Here is a 13,418-nt window from a genome sequence, read left to right as displayed (position 1 = left end):
TTGAAGGCAAAAGTTCTTTAGAGAACAGATTTTTATTAATCTTTCATTAACAGTAAGAGAGGCAAAAACAATTCACAGAAATAAAACCATGAAATGTAGAAGACAGAGAATCACACACTTGGCTTGAAAACATTCCTAGGTTTTACAACAAATTAAGGCTATGCTAGTATCATCTGGTTTGAAGATTCACTTCACTAAACACATCTAAGCTTGAAGACTCAACTTTAGGTTGGGGAATGGGTTTTAAACTGTAGAACCGACTGGCTCTCTTATCAGCAGACCTCAGTTTGGGCTGGCCATTCATCACCATCCCGCTGCCTTAGACATGTAGCGCTGGGGCTGGACCTTGCAGCTTGGACTCTCGGGTGACAGGGCATTTCCTGCCCTCAATGTTCCATCTTTTGTACCAGCTAATATGTGGTCTATCGATTGCATTTGTAAAAAAGCTGGATGTACTTTCGGATGTTTTTTTTGTTGAGTCCCAAAGGGAAAGCAAAAATCTCCAGTATCTAGGTGGGTAGACAGCAAAGCCCTAGCAGAAAGCGACACATTTTCACACACATTTAGTCTTCAACTATAGAATAACTGCAATGTTTCTGGACATAAGCTAGTGGATATAAAAATATTATTGGCATTTTAATATGCTTACATATAGGCTGCAACTACTAGTACACTTTCTTCCAAAGTTTTTTGTTGTTGTTCTTGTTTAGTTAAAGGCCAAGTGTGTCATTTCCAATAGCGTCACTAAAAGAAACTGCAAAATAATGATTGTTTCATCAGGTTTCCTGAACACACCCCTCCAGCTGCTATTGAGCAGAAATACTAATGCTCCGCCTCAAACACATGCCATTGGTTAAACCACTGTTACTGTGTCAGGCTGGTTGGGATTACATAACAGAGAGAACTTTTTTGGGCTGTCTCTGCATATTAAGCTAGAATATTGGCTATTTTAAAAGAATATTTCAGGTTCTATATATGTCGCTACCAACAAAACTGAAAGGGTTGTTCCTTGAACATTAAAATACTCACTGTTTCAGTAGTACAGGCATAACAGTTAAAAACCCTGTCAGTTTACTTACTCTCATGTTGTTCCAAACCTTTAAAGGGATAGCTCACCAAAAATGAAAATTCTGTCATTAATTACCAACTCTCATGTCTTTCCAAACCTGTTAGACCTTTGTTCATCTTTGGAACACAAATTAAGATATTTGTTTTAATAAATCTGATAGCTTTCTGACCCTGCATAGACAGCAACGTTACTACCACATCCAAGGCCCAGAAAGGTAGTAAAGACATCATTAAATTAGTCCATGTGACATCAGTGGTTCAACCGTAATATTATGAAGCTACGAGAATACTTTTTGTGCACAAAACCCCCCCCCAAAAATAACGACTTTATTCAACAATTTCTTCTCTTCCGTGTCAGTCTCTGCCACGCGTTCAGGAGACTACCCTGACATATGCATGTGGTGCTTCTAACACATGAGCCGGCTTTTTGGACTATTCTAGCTATGCCCTTACTACCTTTCTAGTCAGAAAGCTCTTGGATTTCATCAAAAATATCTTAATTTGTATTTCAAAGATGAACAAAGGTCTTTCTGTCTTCTGTGGAACAAAACAAGAAGAAATTTTGAAGAATGCTAGGGTCCAAAATGCCACCACTGACTTACTTTGGGTGGACAGAATAACAATGAGACATTTTGCAGTATCTTCTTTGAGTTCCACAAAATAAAATGTTATGAAAAGTTCAAAATGATGTAAGGTTGAGTAAATTTTTGGGTGAACCTTTCAACATGATTTTAATATGAAAAAAGGCTGTGTGAAATTAGATCTACTTTTCAGCTTTAATGGCATGACAAAGTAATGCCTAAAACGTCCATAAAAGAGATTAGATAACTTGTACAGATCAAATAACACTAAACAGAATTATGTGTTTTTATACAATTATATGCTTCAAAACCTCCAAATTTGCAATTACTTCCATTCTAAGTGCCTCACTGCAACCTCAGTTTTTGCTGCTATTGCTTCTTCCTCATCTTTTCTTTTCTTTTAAATTGAAATTATACAAGCAAAATGACAAAATCATGGAAATATACACAATAACAAGACAAGATTCTTAGAGATCACAGTCATAATAAATCATGTCATTTAGATGACAATGGCAGAGGCCCTCTCTGCCATTCTCATCTACATTACATTTATATATATAAAAAAAAGAAGAGCAAAGCTGATATCACAGATTTTATATTTTTTTATAATTACCCAAGTGTCCTCTAAAGAACTACTCATGCATGCTAAAATTGAGACGGCAATTTTCACAAACAGCTGTCTTCTCCCATCAGCACATGGAGGTTCAGTAAAGAGCTTGACGATATCCCCCAGCCCTTTGTGCGACAAGGTCCAAGAAGACTCAACTTCAACATGACGATGCCACATGAGAAAAACAAACATCTCATCCCTCCGGAAGAAGAGTCTGTCATCCGGCAGCTTAAGACGAGCAGAAAACAACTTAAAGTTTTCCAGAGGCATATGACCAAAGAGGCCCCGCCGCTGCCCGACGTATTAGCATCCCAATTTGGTTTCAATACAGCCCAAGAATGGTGCCGAAGGGGTGACTTTATTACAATGTGTTGCGACCTCGCCTCAACGCTCTCTTGCTTATAAATTATTCTCCTTTCAGGGCAGAGAAGCAAGACGCCGATCCACTTACAATCCCTCAGGAATAATAAGATCCTTAAACCCATTTCCATCTGCCAGCAAGCAGCAATGAGCGTGCTGGCCTTGCCGTTCAATTCTGGAAGAGGTATAATGGAGATATTCTCTTTTCATTATCACAATTATGACTGCATGGCTAGGGATGGATTTCTTTGTCTTCTGCTGAATGTGGACTCTCAGTCCTGCTTGGCTGAGATGGAGAGTAAAATTTGGGCTGTGTTGACAGTATTTTCTCCATATTTGTCCCAAGATAAAAAATTACAGGCGTAGGTCTACACTAAGCAAACAAAGGTGAGAGAGAAAAAACAAACATGAAAAAGAGGTCTACGGGGCATACTTTCAATCATACTTCATTATTGAGATGGATGATATAGCAAACTGGAAAAAGAAATAAGTAAAGGGGTCACTTAAGACCTGACCAAAAACATCAAGGCCTTGGTAAAGTATTGGTATTTTGGACGAGAGCACCACAAGATGATTCATATCACTACCTACAACCTTATATTTTGAAAGAGGCCAATTCACACACGCTCAGATCCCCAGCCAGACAATTGATCATTTTGGCAGTCTTTGCAGGTTGTAACGCTTTCAAAATGACCTAATTTAGAGCAAATATACTTCTCTGAACTATCAATGCTCCTGGCTTGATAAGCAAAGCCGTAGACAATGCGGCATGTCAAAGGTTACGAATGAAGGGGCAGAAATGAAAGCCCATTGTGGTTGATTGTTGGTGTATGTCAAAGCACATTTGCATCTTATATCTACACAAGAACTCGGTTGGATTATAGAGAACATGCGTCATACAGTACACCGCTCTCATCTTTTCCAATCCATCATGGATAAACCAAAGCTTTACACACTTTGATCATCTGCCTTGTGAGATCACAGAAACCAAAGGTAAGATTGCTCTTGTAAATAAATCTGAACAAAAGATGAAAGGGGGGACTGTAGACTATGAATATGTTCATTATTCGGGCTCAACCCCACCTCCCGTCTCTGCAATCCGCCGCCGGTTGTATAGCAATAAGCTCGGCGACTGCTTTCATAAACTTTGATGGAAATCTGACCTTGCTACTTTAATGTCATCAGCGGAACCTAAAGATCAGCCGCGGCTCGATTGTGTATCGATCGCGGGCCTGCTCTGGTATGGAAGGGCTGTGCTCACAGGTGCGGGCTAAAGGAGACAGACTGCAAACTAATGGGTCCCACCATCCGCAGCCCATCTTCACCACAGTGCCATTTCCTTTGATTCTCATCAAAAAGGACTCCAGCTGCCTTTTGATCAGGCTTCGGTGAGGATGCCCTTGCTTACCTCCTCTTACTAATTAAGGGACGCTTTTTGTGCTCTGTGTAGGTGTAATTAATTAACTCGGGTTATTAATTATTGTTGCTGGTCTGAGAGCGTCGGAACAGCAAACATTTTTCTATTTCCTAATTATGAGGATGGAGTATCATTTATGATTAAATGAAATCATCATCCACAGATTGCGTTTGACCCATGCTAAAATGGAAATTGATATGCTGCTCATCTTAACGCCATAAATGCTAATCTAGATTCACTGTTTGCACTGCATAAACGTGGTCTTTTGGTCTTTATTAGCCCTGAGCAAATGTGGGCTGATCTGACCACGATTTATCAAATTACCACAACCTTTTAAATGTGAAAGCAATAGCTAATGACAGTTTCAAATTCGAAAATGACCATAATTCAACATTAGCGTCCCAAAAGAGTCATAAAGAAATTTCTACCATGCTGAGATGAGTGAAGACAGAAACAGCGGGGCTCAGAAATGCAAAAACAGGAGTTTTAAATAAAATTTGTTATTTTGTAATAATGTTAAAACCTTGACGTTTGAAGGTTTTTCTGTCAGACAAAGGCCAGATCGAGCAAATTAGACCATTTCAGATGCACAAGAAACCACATTAAGCTAATTCAGGTCCCGGTTGACCTCATCAGACCACAGAAATCTGTTGCATAAGTAATCTTTTTGGCTGTTCGGTGAATAAAAAAAGTTTTAATGCAAATATTGTGAATAGTAAAAGAAGGTTTTGTGTTCTTTCTATCAAGGTCTAGGAGTGCAGAGGGGAATCCGGTCCAGGTAGGTCTGTTAAGGTTAATAACATTTTATAGGCCAGTTCAAAGATTCATATTATGTCCCATAAGCATATTTCATGATGTTCTGTGCATTTCATGAAATATTCAGTGGCTATCCCACATCCCAGCACTGAGGTAATGTCATGAGGCATGTGCTAAGGAAGGGAAAATTAAGCTTATCAAGTCAGATCATGGACCCCATGGATGACATTTTTCATCATAGTGTATGAGCCCTGTAAGAAGACCTTGATGTGTACACCAGCATGAATGTTAATGATTTACAACTGCATTCAAAGGCACTTGCATGTACATTTTTCAGTAGCTTTGAGAGAATTTAGTCTATAGGTAAGAAGAAATACATGGGAATGTTTGTGATTTAACCTGACATGGCTCCTCTTTGCTTTTTGTTTACCAAGATAATGACTGACGCTCTGGGATGAAGCGGTGATCGTTTGACAATTACCGACTCTGACAAATGGACGATGACCAGCCTGGACATAAACAGCTTTAGTGAAAAAGATTCAAGATCTAACAACAAGAGGTCCATTGACAATCTGTTTGACAAATCCGGTTAAGGTTGTTTCATCTCAACAAGAACCAAGAAAGATATCGGCTGAGGCTGCACATGCTGATGGGTATTTGACTAAGAATAATGTAAACTGTGAGTATTCAGTGATAAAATTCATTACATTAAAATGGAATTAAAGAAAAAACTTTCGAAATATTAACACAAACTATAATACTCTTCACTTTAAATATATATAAAAAGTTTAATTCTATCAGCAAGGGTTAGATTCTTGTAATTCAATGTAAATCTTGTAATTTTTATTTACAGTATACACTATTGATAGGTTTTAAAATGAATAAAAAAGTAAATAAAACTAACATGTAAAATTCATCTTGTTCGGTCTCAGTTCCCTTTCGTGTGCTTGTTTTGGCTTCCCAAAAGCAGCTACTTGTCAGAGAAACATCAGCACCCTGCTAGCTCTCTTACATTTTTCATCGCTCAGTATCTTCCCAGTTATCCCTGTCTACTACTTCCTTTCACTATCTCCTGTGTATTACACCGGCAACCTCTGCTTGTTTCTTAGTTGTTTCTTGTTTGAATTCTTAGGCATCCTCTGGAGGTTTTCTCTCCACAGCTGTGCTCGATTCTCCTGCCTCCTCTCCTTCTAATGTCATTTTGAGCCTCCAATGCAGGCGAACCTTCTCAATTATCCTCTGTCTGCCTCTCCTGGCATGCTTGAGTTGAGTCCATCTTACAGCACTCAGAAGGTTCATGTCAAATTGGAAATTTCTGTATGCAATTAGGTTGGCCACTAAAGCATTCCTTAAATCTCCATGTCAAATAAATTTGACATGAATTTATTCCTAGCAAAGCTTTATGGTATAGGTATAGATAACAATATGTTAAAAAAAAATCCATTTGGGCAAGCTGAACGGAAGCTTTTTTCATTCTAGAAATAGCATTACCTTGCAATTGAAACTAAGGTTTAGAAATGTAGGGCTACATCAAAAGAGTCCATTTTCTATACATAGCATATTGGAGAAAAAAAAAGATGATATATGCACAATATTAATTAAGGTAATTAGTTGAAGTATTAATAAAGTATATATATATATATATATATATATATATATATATATATATATAATTTTTTAAAATAAATTTATATTTTTATGCAGTAAAGATGCATTTAATTATCCAAATGTGACAGACTTTTATTCATCAAAGAAGAACATGTAAAAATAAGAAGCACAACTGTTTTAACTGTGATAACAATAAGAAATGTTTCTTGAGCACCAAATCAGCATATTAGAATAATTTCTGAAGGATCCTGCGATGCTGAAGGCTGGAGTAATGACTGTTAAAATTCAGTTTTGCCATTATAAATTACATTTTAAAACATATTAACGTTTCCTTAAACTGTAATTATATTTCTGTTAAGATGACTGTCATTTTATCTCACACTTTCTGACTTTTTTCTCACAATTGTAAGTTTACATCTTTAAAAAGTCTGAATTGTGAGTTTATATCTTGCGAGAAAAAAAAGTGAGATTTAAACTCGCAAGTCTGAGAAAATATCAGCCTTTTTGGACTATAGAATTTATATATAACTATTTTATAACAATTTTGTTTTCTCAAGATTTTTTTTTTCTGAAATGCATGATATAAACTTCTAATTGCAAGAAAAAATACACCGAAAAAAGTCAGTATTGTGAGTTTATATCACACAATTCTGAGAAAAAAAAATCACAGTCGTGAGTTTATATCCCACAATTGCAAGATTTAAACTCAGAAAAAAATGGCTTCCCCCCTCAGAATAGATAGGACTTTATAACTTGCAATTGTGAATTTATATCTCACAATCCTGAGAAAAAAAAATCTGACTTGCGGCAGAAATGTGAGCTTATATCCAGCAATTGTAAGAAAATTGTGAGAATTGAGAAATCTAGTTGTGAAAAAAAGTCAATAGTTTATATCTTGCAATTCTGTCTCTATATCTCGCAATTATGACTTTATAACTCGCAATTGCGAGTTCATATCACAATTCTGAGAAAAAAAGTTGAGTTGCAAGATTGGAATAGTGAGAAAGAAGTCAGAACTGTGAGATAAAAAGTCACAATTACCTTTTTAGTTTTTATTCAGTGGCAGAAACAGGCTTCCACAGAAGACTTCTTTCAGAAACATACAAAAAAAAAAAAAAATCCTATTGACCCAAAAACTTTTGAAGAGTAGTCTAAATCATGCTGTACTCTCAAAATATCACTTACAAAATCTAGACTGACATGACTGCAATAAGAAACCTACATGTAGCAGAAAAAGGTGATCAGCACCATGGACAGCACCCAAGCACTCTTAGTACAAGAAAGCCCTTGTTTCTTCAGGATGGCAGATAAAATGATTTCCATTCCCAACCCTATAGCCCTGGGGGGTTACAGACAACGGACTGCAGAGATTAATAGCAGTGTCTACGAGGAAATAAAATGGGGCCTGGCCAAAAATATATACATTTACAAAGAAAGAGAAAAGGAATAGGAGAAAAGGGCACTTTATCATAGCCTCTTAGCCTGCGTCCCAGGTGAAGAAGGATACTGCTATGTGTCAGAGCTTGAAAGATTGTAATCAAACAATTTCTCCAGAGGAACCCCCTCGAGGAGGTTCAAATAGCTATTTATTGCCAGGACCACTGATTTTTTCCCCCCTTTTTTGGCAGCATGGCCTTCTCTTTGATGGTTTATGGCAAATCCCAATTACTTTAATCAGTGTAACAGAGAGCCCATCAATGTCTTCTTAAGATCTCTTTATGTGTTAAAGAGGTTACAGATTCCCTGTGATTATGTCACGGGGTCCAGGGACCTATATGGTGTCAGAGGAAAATGGCAGCCAGCATGAGACTAGGTACAAGAGAACAACATAGGAAACAGGCCGTGCTGTGGTGCTCAGATAGCAAGAGAGAATGGAAAGTCTCCCAACAGCCCCTGCCTGAAACACAGAGATAGTACTTGTTCTCCTGAGGAGGACATGGACTAAAAGCATGACTGACTCTCTCATTTTGTTGCATGTATAATACATTCTCTATGTCATAAAACAAGAAGATATATTAAGGAGAAGGCGTGGGGAGGCACAGTCGTAAAAAAGGTTTATGCACTGTGGGAAACTGAGGGAGCAGTTGGAGGAAGTTGGAGGCTGGATCTCAAAGACAGTGAAACAATGCAGATTCTCAGCATATCTATGAATGCGTGCAGTATTGACATTTCGGTTTAAGAAGGTGAGAACAACACAACCTCCGGTGCATGAGCTATTTAGAAAAATCCTTCAGGTCCCACAAATTTTTTGGTTTTCCAGCATTTATGTGTATTTAAAGCCTTTCCAACAATGGCTGTATGATTTTGAGATCCATCTTTTCACACTGAGGACAACCGAGCAACTCATATGCAACTATTACAGAAGGTTCAGAAAGAAAAACCATGCATTAAGAGCTGGGGGGTGAAAACTTTTGAACAGAATGGAAATTTGTACATTTTTATTATTTTGCCTAAATATCTTCTTTTTTTCTTCTTCTTTTTTTTTTAGTACTGCCCTTCAGAGGCTACATAAGATACATTTAGTTACAGTTTCCCAGAAGACAAAATATGTTAAATTTACCCTAGTCACAAATTCAAAAAGGCTCTTAATGCATTGTGTTTCCTTATTGCGCATCAGTGAGTGTTTGAACCTTCTGCAATAGTTCTAAAAAAGTGTTTAAATACACAAAAATGCTGGAAAACCAAATAATTTTTGGGACCTGAAGGATTTTTCTGAAGAACAGTGGACAGTTTAACTGTTCAGGACAAACAAGGGACTCATGAACAACTATCACTAATCAAAAAAACATTGTGGATCATTCAGGTAACAACACAGTATTAAGAATCAAGGGGGTGTAAACTTTTGAACGGGATCAGTTTTATAAATTGAACTATTATTTTATTTTGTGGACTATAATCTTTTATGTGAAATATCTTATTCAGGTCAGTACTTAATAAACAGCATCATGCATTTTGTATGATCTCTCTTATTTTGGTAAAATAATAAACATTTTGCAGATTCTGAAAGGAGGGTGTAAACTTTTGACCCCAACTGTATATATATATATATATATATATATATATATATATATATGTGTGTGTGTGTGTGTGTGTGTGTGTGTGTGTGTAGTTATGTGTGTGTGTGTAGTTATGTGTGTAGTTATACAGAGAAGAGAGACCAGAAAAGAAACATCATTTGAATTTCATGGGAGAAAGTAAGTCATACGGGTTTGGAATGATTTGAGGGCAAGTAAATAATGACAGTTTCTAAAAACTAATTGCTGTTATCTCGTCATACACGTCCTTACATTATTCAACCCACCACTGTGCGTGTCACCTGATATCATAAATGATACATACTGACGTGTCCTACATTTGTGTGTATTCTAGACTAACGTGCAGAAAAAAAATCGTAACGCCAGAGGACATAAAAGAGGAAAGGAGGGATTTTTGCACTTCTTCCTTTCTTTGATCTAGTTCCTGTGCCTTGTGCACACGCTGGAGCTGCATGTCAAATCTGGTGGGGAAGCAGGCAGCGTCAGTCAGCGGCCAGTCAGATGGAACCGGAGGAGACGGGTGTAAGCTGTCCCGCGAGATACCCGTGCTTTGATAACCCCGTGGGAGCAGCGCTGCGTGTGTGTGTTGTGAATGTGTCTGCCCTCTTTCACCGTTTGTATGTTAAATGATCCATACAAATGGTGTGATTGTGAACATGTGCTTTTTTGTTAGTCCTTAAGTGCACTAAGAGGATGTTTAGTATGGGTGTGTGTGTGTCTTTCTAACCCACTTATGGTTTTACCAACAAATTTGCTGACAAAAAAACCCAAGATGACAGCTGTATCTGACAAAACCTTCTTCCATACTCAAATGAAATGCACTATAAGGCCTAGTTCAAACATACACGGGTTGGCCTTTTTTTTTTTTTACAATCACAACTTTTTCTATGCAGTTTGACCATTCGTCCAATGCAAACGCAGTATCAGGTCACTGAAACTGAACCTTTTTGAAAACTCCTGCCAGGGTGAAGATTTTCAGCAACTTTGTTGCAGTGTTGTTGTGTAGCCGATGAAACCGAAGATTTTTGCTTGTCACATCGGAGTGTGCACTTTTTTCAGGTTTCTGATTGGCCAACAAGGCTTTACGGTTAGGGTTATAGCTCCGCCTGTTGGTTTGGCATGTCCTTGACAGCACATCATACAGTATGATAGACAGGTACGAAAGGCCATTTTTGACTCTTAATAAAAAATAAAAAAGGTAATTTGCGACTTATCATCTCACAATTATGACCTATTTTTCTTGCAATTCCAAGTTTATATCTCACAAATTTTCCTCAGAATTGTGAGATGTAAACTCCCAATTGTGAGTTATAAAGTCAGAATTGCGAGATATAAACTTGTAAATCTGACATTTTTCTCAGAATTGCATGATATAAACTCACAATTACCAAAAACACAAGTACAAACAACAACTTAATTGCAAGAATCGCCTTTTTTCCCCCTCAAAATTGCAGTTTCTAACTCACAACTGCGGATTTTTATCACAGTTCTGAGAAAATAAAATCAGAATTGGCAGTTTATGTACTGCAATTGTGAGAAAAAAATTCAGAATTGTGAGTTTACATCTCAGAAAGGTCACAATTGCAATTCTGGCTTTATAACTTAAAACGAATTTGTCACAATTCTGTAAAAAAGTCAGAATTGCAAATTTATATCCTGCAATTGTGAGAAAGAAAGTGAGCATTACGTGACACAAACTCGCTATTCTGAGAAAAAAAGTCTGAATTGAAAATTTATATCTTGCAATTCTGAGTTTATAACTTGCAATTGCCAGTTTATATCACAGTTCTGAGAAAAAAAGTCAGAATTTTGAGGTTATATCTTGCAATTCTGAGTTTATGACTTGCAGTTGTGAGTTTATATCACAATTCTGAAGAAAAAAAAGTAAGAATTGCAAGTTTATATCCTGCAATTGTGAGAAAGTGAGCATTACGAGACACAAACTCGCTGTTCTGCTTTACGGTTAGGGTTATATCACCACCTGTAAGATGATCCTTATAAGACAACATATTGTTTCCAAAATTAAACCACTGACTTTCATACTGTTTCTGTACAAATATTGTATAATAACACTATATTGCTAAGTTATACACAGTAACAAAACATTATAGCTAAAGAAAAATATCAATTATTAGCTAGAGAAAATTTGTACAAACAGAAAATTATGTTTGACAGATTGACAGATGTTATATCCTGGGCTCACCACGGCAGTATATTACAGTTTTTCCTGTGACAGTGAAGCTGAATTTTCAGCAGCCATTACTCCAGTCTTCAGTGTCAAATGATACTTCAAAAATCAGATGTGAACTTTGGTGTGGGTTTTTTTCCCTTTCTTTAAAAAAAAATTGTACTGCCTTATATTTGTGTGGAAATAGGATTCATTTTGTTTTTTTCTTTTAATTAATTTTTGTTGTTTTTCAGGATTTTTTGATTAATAGCAAGTTCAAAAATACAGTACTTGAAATATGTTTTGTAACAATGTAAAAGAATTTACTTTTGATCTACCTAGCATTTCCTTGCTGAAAAAAAAAAAAAAAACACTGATCCCAAACTTGAACAGATTTGAGTCAATACAATAACATAATCACAATTAATTGTATGATTACCATTCAGTCTTAGAAACCAGAATCAAACACTAATATGAAATTTGGTAAACGGATTTAACTGTAATATTTAATAAATACCATGATTTAACACTTTAACAGGCCTAAAAAAGTCAAGCCCCCCCTTGTGGCCTACTGAGGGTCCCGATCTCCAGTTTAAAAACACCAGCTTTATTTAATGGCTTTGAAAATCAGTTTAACGTTTTCATACGCTATACATTTCATATATATGTCAAAAGTCAGAAGTCTTTTCTGCTCATCAAGGCTGCATTTATTTGAATAAAAACACAGAAAAAAAACAGTAATACTGAGAAATATTATTGCAATTTAAAATAGCTATTTTCTGTGTTAACATACTTTAAAATAGAATTTATTCCTGTGATGAAATCTGACTTTTCAGCATCATTACTCCAGTCTTCAGTGTCACATGATTCTTCATAAATCATTCTAATATGTTGATTTATTATCAATGTTTTTGCAGTTATTATATTTCTTTGGAACCTGTGATACTTTCAGGATTCTTTTAAGAATAAAATGGTAAAAAGAACAGCATTTGCCAGTATACATTGCCATTCAAAGTTTTGGGATCAGTCATTTTTTTATTTTCTTCTTTGTTTGAAAGAAATTAACACCGTTTTTCAGCAAGGATGTTTTAAGCTGATAAAAAGTGATAGTAAAGACTTATTTTGTTAGAAGAGATTTCTATTTTGAATAAATGCTGTTAATTTTTAACTTTTTATTTATTTTTATTATCTTACATTATTAATAAATACTGAAATATTGATAATTGATTATTAATAGTGATTACGATTTATTGATCAGCATATAATTATATTAAATTACACTAAATTTAAATTGACAGGTCTAACCTACTTTTAAGCAAAAGGAAAATCAGTCAGAAAGCAACTAATATCAAAAGAAATCATGTCGCTGGGTCTTGGTGTGGAGTGGTGCTGACGGATGTGCCTTTCATCTACACGTGGCCACAAACTCCCACAAACACAACCATATGGGGAAAGTGCCTGGGATCTTCATTACAAAGGCTACGATTGCATCCCTCTACACCTACTCCACCACTCTCAAGGTCATTCCCTCAGCTGGGCCATCAATCAAAGCAATGCCTCCCTGCCACAGCCACTGCAATCCCATTGTCGTGCATGCCCACCACTAAAGTGGATGCTGGCAAGTCTCCTGCGGTGAGTGGCGAGCCGGGGACATCCGAGCCTGAGAGATTTGAATTTGAATATATAATGTAAGAGATGTAGAAACATATCGGCCTCAGAAAGCAGAAGGCCTATAGACTTGTTCAGACCTGGTTGTGGTAAGTGTGCACACTATGGCAGCTTTCTGCATGGCAGCTACTCTGCTTTAATTAATCCT

Source organism: Garra rufa, chromosome 17, assembly GCF_049309525.1.
Source record: "Garra rufa chromosome 17, GarRuf1.0, whole genome shotgun sequence".
NCBI classification, from domain to species: domain Eukaryota; kingdom Metazoa; phylum Chordata; class Actinopteri; order Cypriniformes; family Cyprinidae; genus Garra; species Garra rufa.
This window is presented reverse-complemented; position numbering follows the sequence as displayed.